Consider the following 11,025-nt stretch of genomic DNA (forward strand, 5'->3'; position numbering starts at 1 on the left):
CGCCTCGCTGCTGCCCCGCCGCCTCGACGCGACCCCGCTGCCCGGACGTCGCCCCGTCCTCACCACCGTCGCTGGAGCACCACCACCACCCGGACCTCGTCCCCGACATCCTCCCCGCGCCCCACTGCCCTATCCCTACGGCCCCCGTGAGCTCCCCCTCCTCCTCTCCCCTCTCCCCCTCTTGACTGGTTCGGATCGTAGTAGGGGGGCTGATCGTTTTGCTCGTTTATGCAACCGGGAGATCATCAAATTTTGTAGCCTCGGATTCGTGAGATACACAATGCAGCAGACATTGCTATGTGGCTTCGTTGTTTCATGCTCAGGAGACAATCGAGTACAGTACCATGGGCAAACGAAACAAAAATGTTTTGCTTGATGTGTGTTCAGCAGACATCTATGAAGCTGCAAACATATTAGTAGTGCTTGTGTTTTATATAAGACATTTTATAAGCTAAACTAGCTTACAAAAGTGTTTTATATTTTGAGACGGAAATAATACATATTTAACTTGTGTATACATAAACTTGGCACCTGGTCTCAAGTGCAAATATTTAGACGGCATTTTAAACTTGGTAGCGCCTATGTGACAGGTGGCTTATTGTTTTTTTTTCTGGTTTCAGCCATTTTTCCCCTTTCAACAATCACTCTATAACCATCACAGTGTATATATTGACAGGTATATTTACTTGCACACATGTACATCGTGATTATATGATTAATGGAAGGAGAAAAGGGGAATTAAAGGATTCCAAACTTTTATTTTTAGCAACCATTAGTAATTATTTTAATTTGCATTGGTCATATTGGATTCCTACAATATTCTTATACTATGGACTTTAAGGTGTGGGACTAAGATCAACACAAGGACTTGGTTAAACAAATTTCTTGCGGTTAAAAAATTGGTGTAGGGGGGCTGTAGCATTGGCCTCCTTTCCAATTGGTGTAGTTATTGAATTTCATACTCGCATTTGCTCTTGTTGGTGGCAACAGGAGCCCGGGGTTTTGTTGCTAATTTGCTTTCTTTGCGCAAGAAGCGCAGGGTTCCCTGTCATCGGGTTCTCCAAGTCGCGCGTCTGGCTGTCGTTCTTGGTCAAAAGTCTTTCTTTGTGCGTTCTTGGGTCTTGGCTCTAGGAAAAGCTTTTTGCTTCTCCAAGTTCTTGCTGTTCGTAGAGAGATGGGTGGGATCTTCGAATTTGACCAATATTTTAAGTAGGATTGGAGGTTCTGTTTGGAGAATTTGACCAATATTTTTGCTTCTCCAAGTCTTGCTGTTGTTATAATAGGCTGAATTGGAGGTTCTGTTTTCCCCTGCCATTTCCTCTGAAATTTGCCTGCCATTTGATCAACATTTCAGTGCAATAAATTGCAATATTTCCATCTAAGTATCCTTGCTCGGCTTCTGGTGTTTTTATTGCTATAGGATTACTAAATGGGATCTTCTAGGATGTTATCTGTTGTTCAAAAAACTGAAAATGTAGCAGTTGTGACTGAATATCCAATCTAGTGGATAGTAGTGGAATGCTAGTTTAGCTGGTTTGTTGCTGTGTAGGATCTTGGCTCTCTGCTCGGCATGCAATCCCTGATAGTTTCTATAATTGCAGAGCACTGATCGCGGCCTCGTTTCCATCTTGCTGAGGGTTCTACTTTGGGGCTTTGTTGGTTCAATTGTTGGTTCTATCTAATAATGCTGAGGGTTCTACTTTGGGGCTTTTTGATTCCAAGCAAACCTAGCTGATTTTTATCAATAGGCCAAACATTCATCTAGTTTTGCTATGAACTGCTGCTAATGTATGATGTTTTCCTATGAATTTGCTATGTGGTACTGCTTATATATGCTAGAACTAATTTTGATATGGATGTGCTGATTGTGTCAAGTAGTAGTACAAGGTTGTTGCCCTCTGGATGCTACCATTGTATTTGCATAGAGGAAATATTGATGGCCTATCTATCCTGCATACTGTGCTTTGGATGTGCTTTGGCCTGATTGTTCACAGCAATATATATATACTGTGGTAATACTAGTGTAGGCTAGTGTAGGCTTGTATAGTTGTATAGTTTTAGATGTCTCCTGTTCTGGGTCATGGACTTTGTGCCATGGCCACATTGGTTTTCTGTTTGGCCTCAATTTGGCCTGACAAATGATGGTCTACTAGCTGGTCTACTAGCTGGCAAGATGCTTTGGCAGAAGTTCAGAATTGTTATGCAGTGTTGTGTTCAGTTTTGGCAGGAGTTCAGAACTGTTAGGCAAAGGTCATGTCTCCGACCATCGTGTCCTTTTTTGCCTTGTCCACCCGAGAGGCCCTTGAGTTTGCTGGAATGTCGATTAACTTCCGTTCCGGCAAATTCGGGTACTCCATATGTCCTATTTTCAGCAAAGGTCATGCTGAAATTTTCCGTGAATTTTAGCATGACTTTGCTAAAAATAGGACATATGGGGTACTTGTGACTAATGCATGGGCCGGGGTATCTTAGTAGTTAATTAAGTAGGATCAAGTGCCCCGGCGTACTTGTGACTAATGCATGGCTTTTAGGGTGCCTCGGCGTCGATAAAAACCGAAATGATGAAAGCTTAGGCTTTTAGGGTGCCTCGGCGTCGAAAAACCCTCAATGATAAAAGCTTAGCTTTTAGGATGCCTCGGTGTCGACAAACCCTAAATGATGAGACCATGATCTTGTTCCTTGACAATAACCAACTTTTTGACCAAACTTTGTTCCTATTTATAGAGAAACATGGCCAACAACGATGAGGCCGGGGGTTCGGGCGGCAAGAAATTCTGGGAGCTGTCCCAGGAGATGGAGGAACAACCTCACTTGTATGAGGATGCCGCCTTCCCCACCGATCCTGAGACCACTGATGGTACCGCCGAGGATGACCCCACTGATGCCACCACTGATGGTGCCGCCGAGGATGCCACCATTGATGATGGCGGCGCACGCACAGATGGCAGCCAACCGAAGAGGCAACGGAAGGACCGATGCCCGACCGTGCTCCGCACCCTCAAGGAGGAAGTTACTTAAGTGGACTCCAACGGGAATCCAACGGCGCCCGAACAAATAGTCAAGGGGTACTCGCTTCAGCTCGGGTGCATTCTCCGAAGCACCGTCTCGATCAACACCGAGAACCTCAGGCATCCTGACCGAGGGAATTTGCGCAACCTCCTCTTCACGAAGCTGCACGAACGATACAAGTTCCCCGCTGAATTTGAAAACACAAGCCTCAAAGGGAATAAAGTGAACAATGCTGCCCTCACGAAGATGAGCACGGCCCTGTCTACTTGGAAAAGCAATGTGAAGAGAATGATCGAGAAAGGTGAGAGTTATGAGAAGATCAAGGAGAAAAATCCTTCGATCACCGAAGATGACTACAACGACTTCAAGATCAATTGCTCGAGCACCGCAAGCTCCGAATCAAGTAAGTGGGGGAAAGAAATGCGGGAGCTGAACTTAGGGGAACACACACTCGGTCCCGGCGGTTACAGAGTGGCGGAGCCTATATGGGACAAGCAGGAGGCGGACCGTGCCGAGCAAGGCCTACCGCCCCTCTTCGATAAATACGGTGACAAGCAGACCAGGAACTTTGTCAGGGCCCGGTACAAGAAGGACCCGAAAACAAAGGAGCTTACCACGGATCCGAAGACCAGGGCGCTTGAGCTTGTTCTGGTAAGGAATACACCCCCGCGTAATTAGCTCCATATGGTTGCATTCTAATTAATGAAGCCAAATTTCTAAATGGTTCACATTCCTTCCGCAGGCGACTGAAAGCAGTAGCGCTGGGTCGACTAAGAGCAACCCTTGGGACACCACTCTAAATAGGGCGTTGAATGTAATGAAGAACAAGGATAAGCTCAGTAAGCTGACGTCAGCTAGTCGTGTGGCCGGCAAAGGCTTGTCGACAAAATGGTCGTCATATTATAACACTGGTGGCCGAAAGGAGAAAAAGACCAGCTCAGAAAGCCAGGCGCGCGAGGTTCAAGAACTCAGGGCACAGGTGGCGCGGATTCCGGAGATTGTCCAAGAGCAAGTGCAACAACAACTCGGAGCGACGATCACCGCCATTGTGCCTACCTTGATCCAGGGGATTAGTGTGTGGATTGCGGGCGACCATCAGGGGCCGCCCCCGATTCCTAGCTTCACGGCCATCAACTCGCAGAACGCGATGGCGGGGCCATTGGTGTCTCCGGCGGAGGCGGCATTGGTGTCTCCGACACCGGCACGGGAGCTTAATGCACCCGGGTGTACGTCGGCCGGCACCTCTGCAGCAAGCGACCCCTCCGTCAACTGCACGCCCGCCGTTGGCGGTGCCTCGACATTAGCCGAGCTCGATGCCATCATCACGGTAACTAATTAAGCCTCTCTCGGCCGAGGACTTCATCTCCTTGCCTTTGACTGGGCATCCCTGACGCCCTACATGTTTTCGCAGGGCGCCGCCGATGTTCCGTGCACTCTCCTGCACTTCGTGAACAACGAGTTGGTCGATGTCGCCAAGGGCAAAATCGTTCAACCGGGCAACCCCTTGTTCCACGGTACCCAGATGCCACCCAACTTGTTTAGGGTTCAACTGGTTCGGGTGCTGCCAGGCTGCGACGAGTTGTTACCTCCGATTCGACCCGTCGGGGCCGACGATGATGACGTGATGACCGTCAGCGCCTGCCTGAGCTGGCCCCTGCTTTGGCCGAAGAGCCAGATTCGTTTGGGGGCGGGGGACACCACCCCAAAGACAACACCGCCAGTCGTGCCGGCGCCAAGTCGGCCCCATGGCAAGACCGCCGCAACGGTGTCGGACATCCCTATGCCACTGGATCCAAACATGCATATGGCACAGGATCAGAACGACGATGACGACGATACATTTGCCAACATCGATCAGTACTTTGCCGATCATGGGTACGGTGGCGACTTCATGGGGCCTCCTTCTCAAGAACCCAACCCAACAAAAGACGTGCGCGATCTAGCTGGTACCGCGGAGAAGCCAAGTTGCAACAGGCGTCGTCTGCAGTTCAGCTCTCAGGAGACGCCTCCAGCCGCCGACTTCACCGAGCCTCAGATAGGCGAGGTGCGAAATATGATCAGCCCCAACACACTCAAGAAGGCGGTCTGTGAGCAGAACTCGGTCCCATTACAGGAGAAGAAGAAGGCATGCAAAAGAAAGACTAACAAGGGTGCGGGCCAGCCAGCACCGAGTACGATCCGTGCTCAGGACGGGCCACCTTCACCTGAGGATATCTCGAGGAGGGTGCATGTGGCGGGTAGGCCGATGCTACCGAGAAATATGCTCGATGCTGCAACCGGTGCTATGCGGAGTCTACATGATAGTGTTCTTTCTTTGGAGAAGCGGCGTCTCGGAGAGAAGGATGTGGCATACCCGGATTTCGCGGCCAAGGTGCCAGAGGGCAAGGGCTTTGTGGATAACTCCATCGGGGGTACGATCGTCCTGCGGTTTGATGACATCCACGCTATGTTGAACCTTCATCCGCTGCACTACACCTTCGTTCGGCTATTTTCGCTGAGTATGGAGATGCGGATCATTCGCGACAAGACCCCGGACATCGTGATAGTCGACCCCTTCTACATGCGTGCCAAGATCTTGGGCAGCGCTGGGGACCGGCAAGTCGCGAGTTCTTACCTCGAAGGCGTCATTCTGGCAAACCAAGATAAGGATAACTTCCTCGTGCCTTACTTTCCCGAGTAAGTCCTCCCCTCAACCGCCCCGTAACATATGAATTCTTAGATTTCGATCGTTTTTCTTTTAACATTCCGTGTTTTCTGCAGTGACACACGTTGCACGCTCATCCTCCTAAGCCCCAAAAATTCCATGGCCACGTATTTCGACCCGGACCGTCAGTCGAACGTAGACTACACAAATGTCAAGAAGGTTCTTGATGATGTTCTCCCCGGCTACGTCAAATCTGGAGGCACCTTCACCAAGCCTATTCGTAAGTACGGCAAGCACGTGTTCTCCCACAATATGATGTTCTGCTGCGTCAAGCAGCCGCCTGGCGGTCAGAAGGGTGCCTACTACGCCATCCATCACGTGCGGGCGATCGTACGGGACCATCATCAACTTCTGCTACCGAGTAGACTCAAAGATTGGGCCGCGAGCGTGTCAGCAATCCAGGACGCGGACATCAGACAAGAATTCTTTCGCATCCAGTCGGAGTTTGCGGAAATCATCCATCAAGATGTCCTTCGTACCGCGGGGCAGTTCTACCTCAGAAATCAACCGTCCAACAGTGACATCGACACAATCCTACAAATGCAGGCTAACAACGCATGTTCTTTCATGACTCCCATGATAGACGGCGGCTTCATCCATGCTCCGGTCCCTTGAGTCGAGTCGAAAGCAGTGATGCTGTGTCTAGTTCTGAAACATCGATTGGCTCATGTTGTAATTAAACTTTAATGAACTTGCAGTATGTCTCTTTGGTTTCGAGAGTCGTTCAACTTAAGATGTAATCGATGCTATTAATGTCTTACTTTTCTCTTCCGATCGTTCTGTTGCATACTTATATATTGCTTATGTATTGTCTGTGAATTGGTACTAACGTTTCGTTTGGCTACTGCATAGCGATGCTGTGGTATGTCGTGTACAAGGGTAAGGTTCCCGGAGTCTACGACGACTGGGAGGAGTGTCGGAGACAGGTTCACCGATTCAGCGGTAACAGTTACAAAGGGTACGCCACTAGGGCCGAGGCCAAATCTAGATACGCCAGCTATCTAGCGGGAGAGGCTAGGGAGCGTTGGAGGAACCGGATGAAGACGAGTTTCATCGTGATGATGCTCATCGTGATGACCACAGCTCTCTTCTATGTGATGGTAGTTTAGATGATCGATATCGACTTGTAATGTGAAGACAAACTCGCGGTCTCGAGACTTGTAATATAATGTTCTATCTTTGTTCGGTCTTTTCAATTCGGAGACTAATATGATGACTTATATTCGGAGACTAAAATGATGAATTGTATTCAGAGACTAATCTTCTATTGTATTCGATGAATCTGTTGTTGATGTGTGCTGTCTATATTTTGTCCAATTATACATTTTATAACCTGTGCAAAAAACAGAAAATTAAAAAAAATCTAATATTCATACTAATGGCGCATCACATCATAGTGCGCCATTAGTATGCCAAAGGATACTAATGGCGCATCATTAAACAGTGCGCCATTAGTATGCCGAAGTTACTAATGGCGCATCTTGCTGTCGTGCGCCATTAGTATGCCAAAGCACCTGGGTATACATGGCCTCCTGGGAGGCATACTAATGGCGCACTATTGTATATACTAATGGTGCATCTGGGGTGCACCATTAGTATACCAGATACTAATGGCGCACCAGTGGTGCGCCATTAGTAAAATATACTAATGGCGTGCTACTAATGGCGCACCACTAATGCGCCATTAATGGCCAAATTAGGTGCGCCATTAGTAGGCCTTTTCCTAGTAGTGCAGTGGCAATGGAAAAACTGCCCCAAAGATTTGCCGGGAATGTATCAAGGTCACAACAGAGAGGACACCATCATACTAGAAGCGGTGGCATCACATGACTTATGAATTTGGCATGCTTTCTTTCAAATGCCCCGTTCTCACAATGATGGAGCCACATCGCGCTCGGGTGAGGAGGTGATCCAACATTCTTTTCTTCGATGGCTGTTGTGGTGGTGCCGGAGGCAGGTCACAGGTGTTGATGTCAAGCTCAGAGATGTTCTGCTATCTTTTCAGTTCTGTCATGTCGGTCTTTACGTGACTTGTACATTGTTCTTTATGATATGAATGAGACACATATTAGCATGGAAAAAAATGTTAACACACAATTAGTTTGGCCAAAGAGATCGCCTGAGCCCGCGCTCAAGCCAAAAATAGACGTGGCAGATTCAAAAAAAATGACGTGCCAAAAGAAATGGTGTTTCATCAATCAACCTCTTTCCGACTTTAAAGGCGCCATCCAATTTTTGGCTCGTCGATGGATTAATACTTATCACGCCCGTAACGATCGGCCCTCCCAAACTCCGCTCCCACCTCTCCATTATCTGCAACAACCTCCGATCCAACTGGCCTAGCCGGCTCCAACGCCGATTCTCCACTCATATTCCAGTCTAGGCGCCTTCTCACGCGCGACCTTCTCCTCCAACGCCAGTCCCATCGAACGCCGCTGCCCTATCCACCAGCTGTAACGGAGCCGCCGTCCTCACCCACGGGAACGGAGCCACCGGCGACCGCCCATCCGGCCTGCGGAATACGACGTCACTGCTTGTTCTGCATCCACACGTTGGATTGAAGGTGAGAATGTCGGCTCATGTCATCAGTTAGAACTAAGGCAACACATGAGATGATTTAAAACCAAAGAATGGGTTCCGCTTATTCTGTGCATGAACCCATCATGAGATCTTATGGGTTTTCTCTGAAATTTTCTCCGTCCACAGCATCGTGATCCGCCTCTCTATGCTCGTCGCCAGCATCGAACTCTCTCCATGGACACTACACGCAGTCAGCTCGAACGCCAACGCCACCCTCCTGACGGGCGTGATCGGAGCCGCCAGCCACACCCAACCACCCAGGGGATCGGAGCCAGCGGCCACCACCCACCTGGCCTGTGCGATACGACGGTACTGCGTCCTCTTCATCCTCCTGTTCGCATCACGGTTAGAACGCCTGATATTTTTACACCCCTTAGGCAACAGTGAGGTCAATATAATCCAAAACTTTGTATATAAATATCAAATGGCAGAATCATACAGTACATACCACGTGTTGTTCATATTAACAACAGTAGAGAAAATTTAGTAAGTAATCATTAATCACCGATCAATCTGTGTGGTAAACGTACACCTCTGGAGAGGTAGTAACAAAGAAATAAATAAATAAAATAGCTTATCATAGTAATTTTGTGCTCTTTAAGAAACAAGTGGAACAATTACAGTACGGTACAACCCCATAGCTTATGTTTATTCTCTAAATTGACCCAGTCTCTGTTTGTGCATATTTTCCAGGAATGGCCAGTTCTCCTACAAGTTGTGCCAACACACAATTACCAGACGTAACCAATCAGGTATATTTTTTCCCAGTTAGGTTAAAATCTTTGAAAACACATAGTTCTTTTACCTTTACACGTATTTCAGGCTTTTTTGGACGAACTCGGTGTGAAACATGCAAATATGAGGTTAATGTGCTCACCGATAAGGTTCGCGCAAATGATTGATGGATTAGATGACGAGCACTTAAAGGCCATATGCACTCAAACTGGTCTTGGAGGGCTAACAAATATGAAGTCAGTGTCCCTCCGACGTATTATGTTGGTGCTGCTAGCGAAGAGCTACATCCACGACATGCAGAGTATTCACATTGCTGGTAAGGACATTTCTATAACTCCAACGGATGTCTATCAATTAATGGACCTTCCAATAGAGGGGAAAATATATATATGGAAATGGGAAAACCAAAAGATGCAAACTTGTTAAGGGCTTATCAAACAGATGGAAGACTTAAGCTGAGTGACCTTGAGGACAAAATTAAAGCCTCCAAAACTCCAGATGATCATTTCATCAGGCGGTTTGTTTTGTATGCTATTGGCATTATTTTAGCACCCACGGTACAGGATTATGTCGACTCCAAATATTTTGTCCTTGTTTAAGACGTCGCAAGAATTCCCAAATTTAATTGGGGATGTTTCACACTGGACCATTTGCTAACATCCATCAATACTTTTAATTATAAGGATCAAGTCAATCTACAAGGAAATCTAGCTTTGCTCCAAGTAAGTGCTACGACACTAGTTGTCATTCTACTATTATTCGTATGATGCATATATCTCTATCATTGATGTACTAATGTTTCCTATAGTTTTGGTATTGGGAACATGTCCATGCTGGATCGATTTTGTATTCTCGTATACCCCATCCACTGATGGCACGGTGGGATGAAGCCATAGGTAAAATAAGAACCGAGGCTTATGATAAAGGAGGCCTATACAACGGATTGGTACCTTTCTAGACTTGACTTCTTTAATTACTATATTTATTTCTTAGTACCGATTATTTATATCTTTTCAAAGGTTGTCATGAGCATCGGCGATCTGGAGCCAACCAACATTACAAATGACCAGCATACCAAGAAAGATACACATGCGCATGAAGATGCTATCTATCGACCACAACCGACATTACAAATGACCAGCATACCAAGTAAGTTGCTCGAAGACACATCCTTTTCAATAACATAACAAAGGTCACACCGAACCATACTTATTTTTCTTCGAACAAAACGAGTTGACATTTCTTTTATGCAGATGGACATGATACTTCAAACACATAACGATCTATTTGCAGAACTAGAGAAAAAGTTGGTCAAACAAGTAGTAGAAGTAGAGCACAAATTAGATCAAAGAATAATTACCATGACCGAAGACGTGATAAAAATAAGGGGTAAAATTGCCACTCAACCTAGGTTGTCCAAGCTCGAGGACGAAGTTGGAGACCTGAAAAGGGAAGTTGGAGACCTCAAAAGGGAACTCCAGGTAAGTGATACTACAACATCAATTTTACCCATAACTTCCTATATTTTCATTCTATGCATTTCATGTTACAGGAACTAAGATCCCTAGGTGAAAAAAACAAACAATCAACGACGAAGAATGCATACGTACAGGTGATAACTATGGCCCATCACCTTGCTAATATGAGCTAATTTCTGTTCATTGACCAACTTCTAATTTTAGGAACAAGAGCAACCAAGCAATGGCAAGTTTTCATCAACTCTTGGGTTTGACGCATGGAAAGCACAGACTTCTGCTGGTACACCTAGTGTGTCAGGACCCCGATTCTAAGCCACATTGATCTAGCATGTAACACATCATATCACTTTGCGGCCTCACGCACGGTATTCCCACGGGTGCCACCTTACCTGGCCCGGGACCGTTTGCGCCTTTTGGCTCACGTATATGATAGTGCCGCTAGCATCCATATGACAGAGAACCCGGGCCGACATGGCTAGTCGTGAACCCAAAGCGGCACAGACCTATGAAGACAGGCGT

At 47.0% G+C, this 11,025-nt stretch overlaps 1 protein-coding gene across 1 annotated transcript in view; it reads right to left on the reverse strand.

Moving 5' to 3' along the window:
• LOC119272802 overlaps positions 1-10,824 on the reverse strand; it is a 16,737-nt gene extending 5,913 nt beyond the window's left edge. Inside the window, exon 1 of the mRNA XM_037554188.1 lies at positions 10,389-10,824. The gene's annotated coding sequence lies outside the window, so the exon portion shown is untranslated. The remainder of the gene's footprint in view (positions 1-10,388) is intronic.
• Between the last annotated feature and the right edge of the window lie 201 nt (positions 10,825-11,025).

The sequence above is a fragment of the Triticum dicoccoides genome, chromosome 3A (assembly GCF_002162155.2).
Source record: "Triticum dicoccoides isolate Atlit2015 ecotype Zavitan chromosome 3A, WEW_v2.0, whole genome shotgun sequence".
NCBI lineage: Eukaryota > Viridiplantae > Streptophyta > Magnoliopsida > Poales > Poaceae > Triticum > Triticum dicoccoides.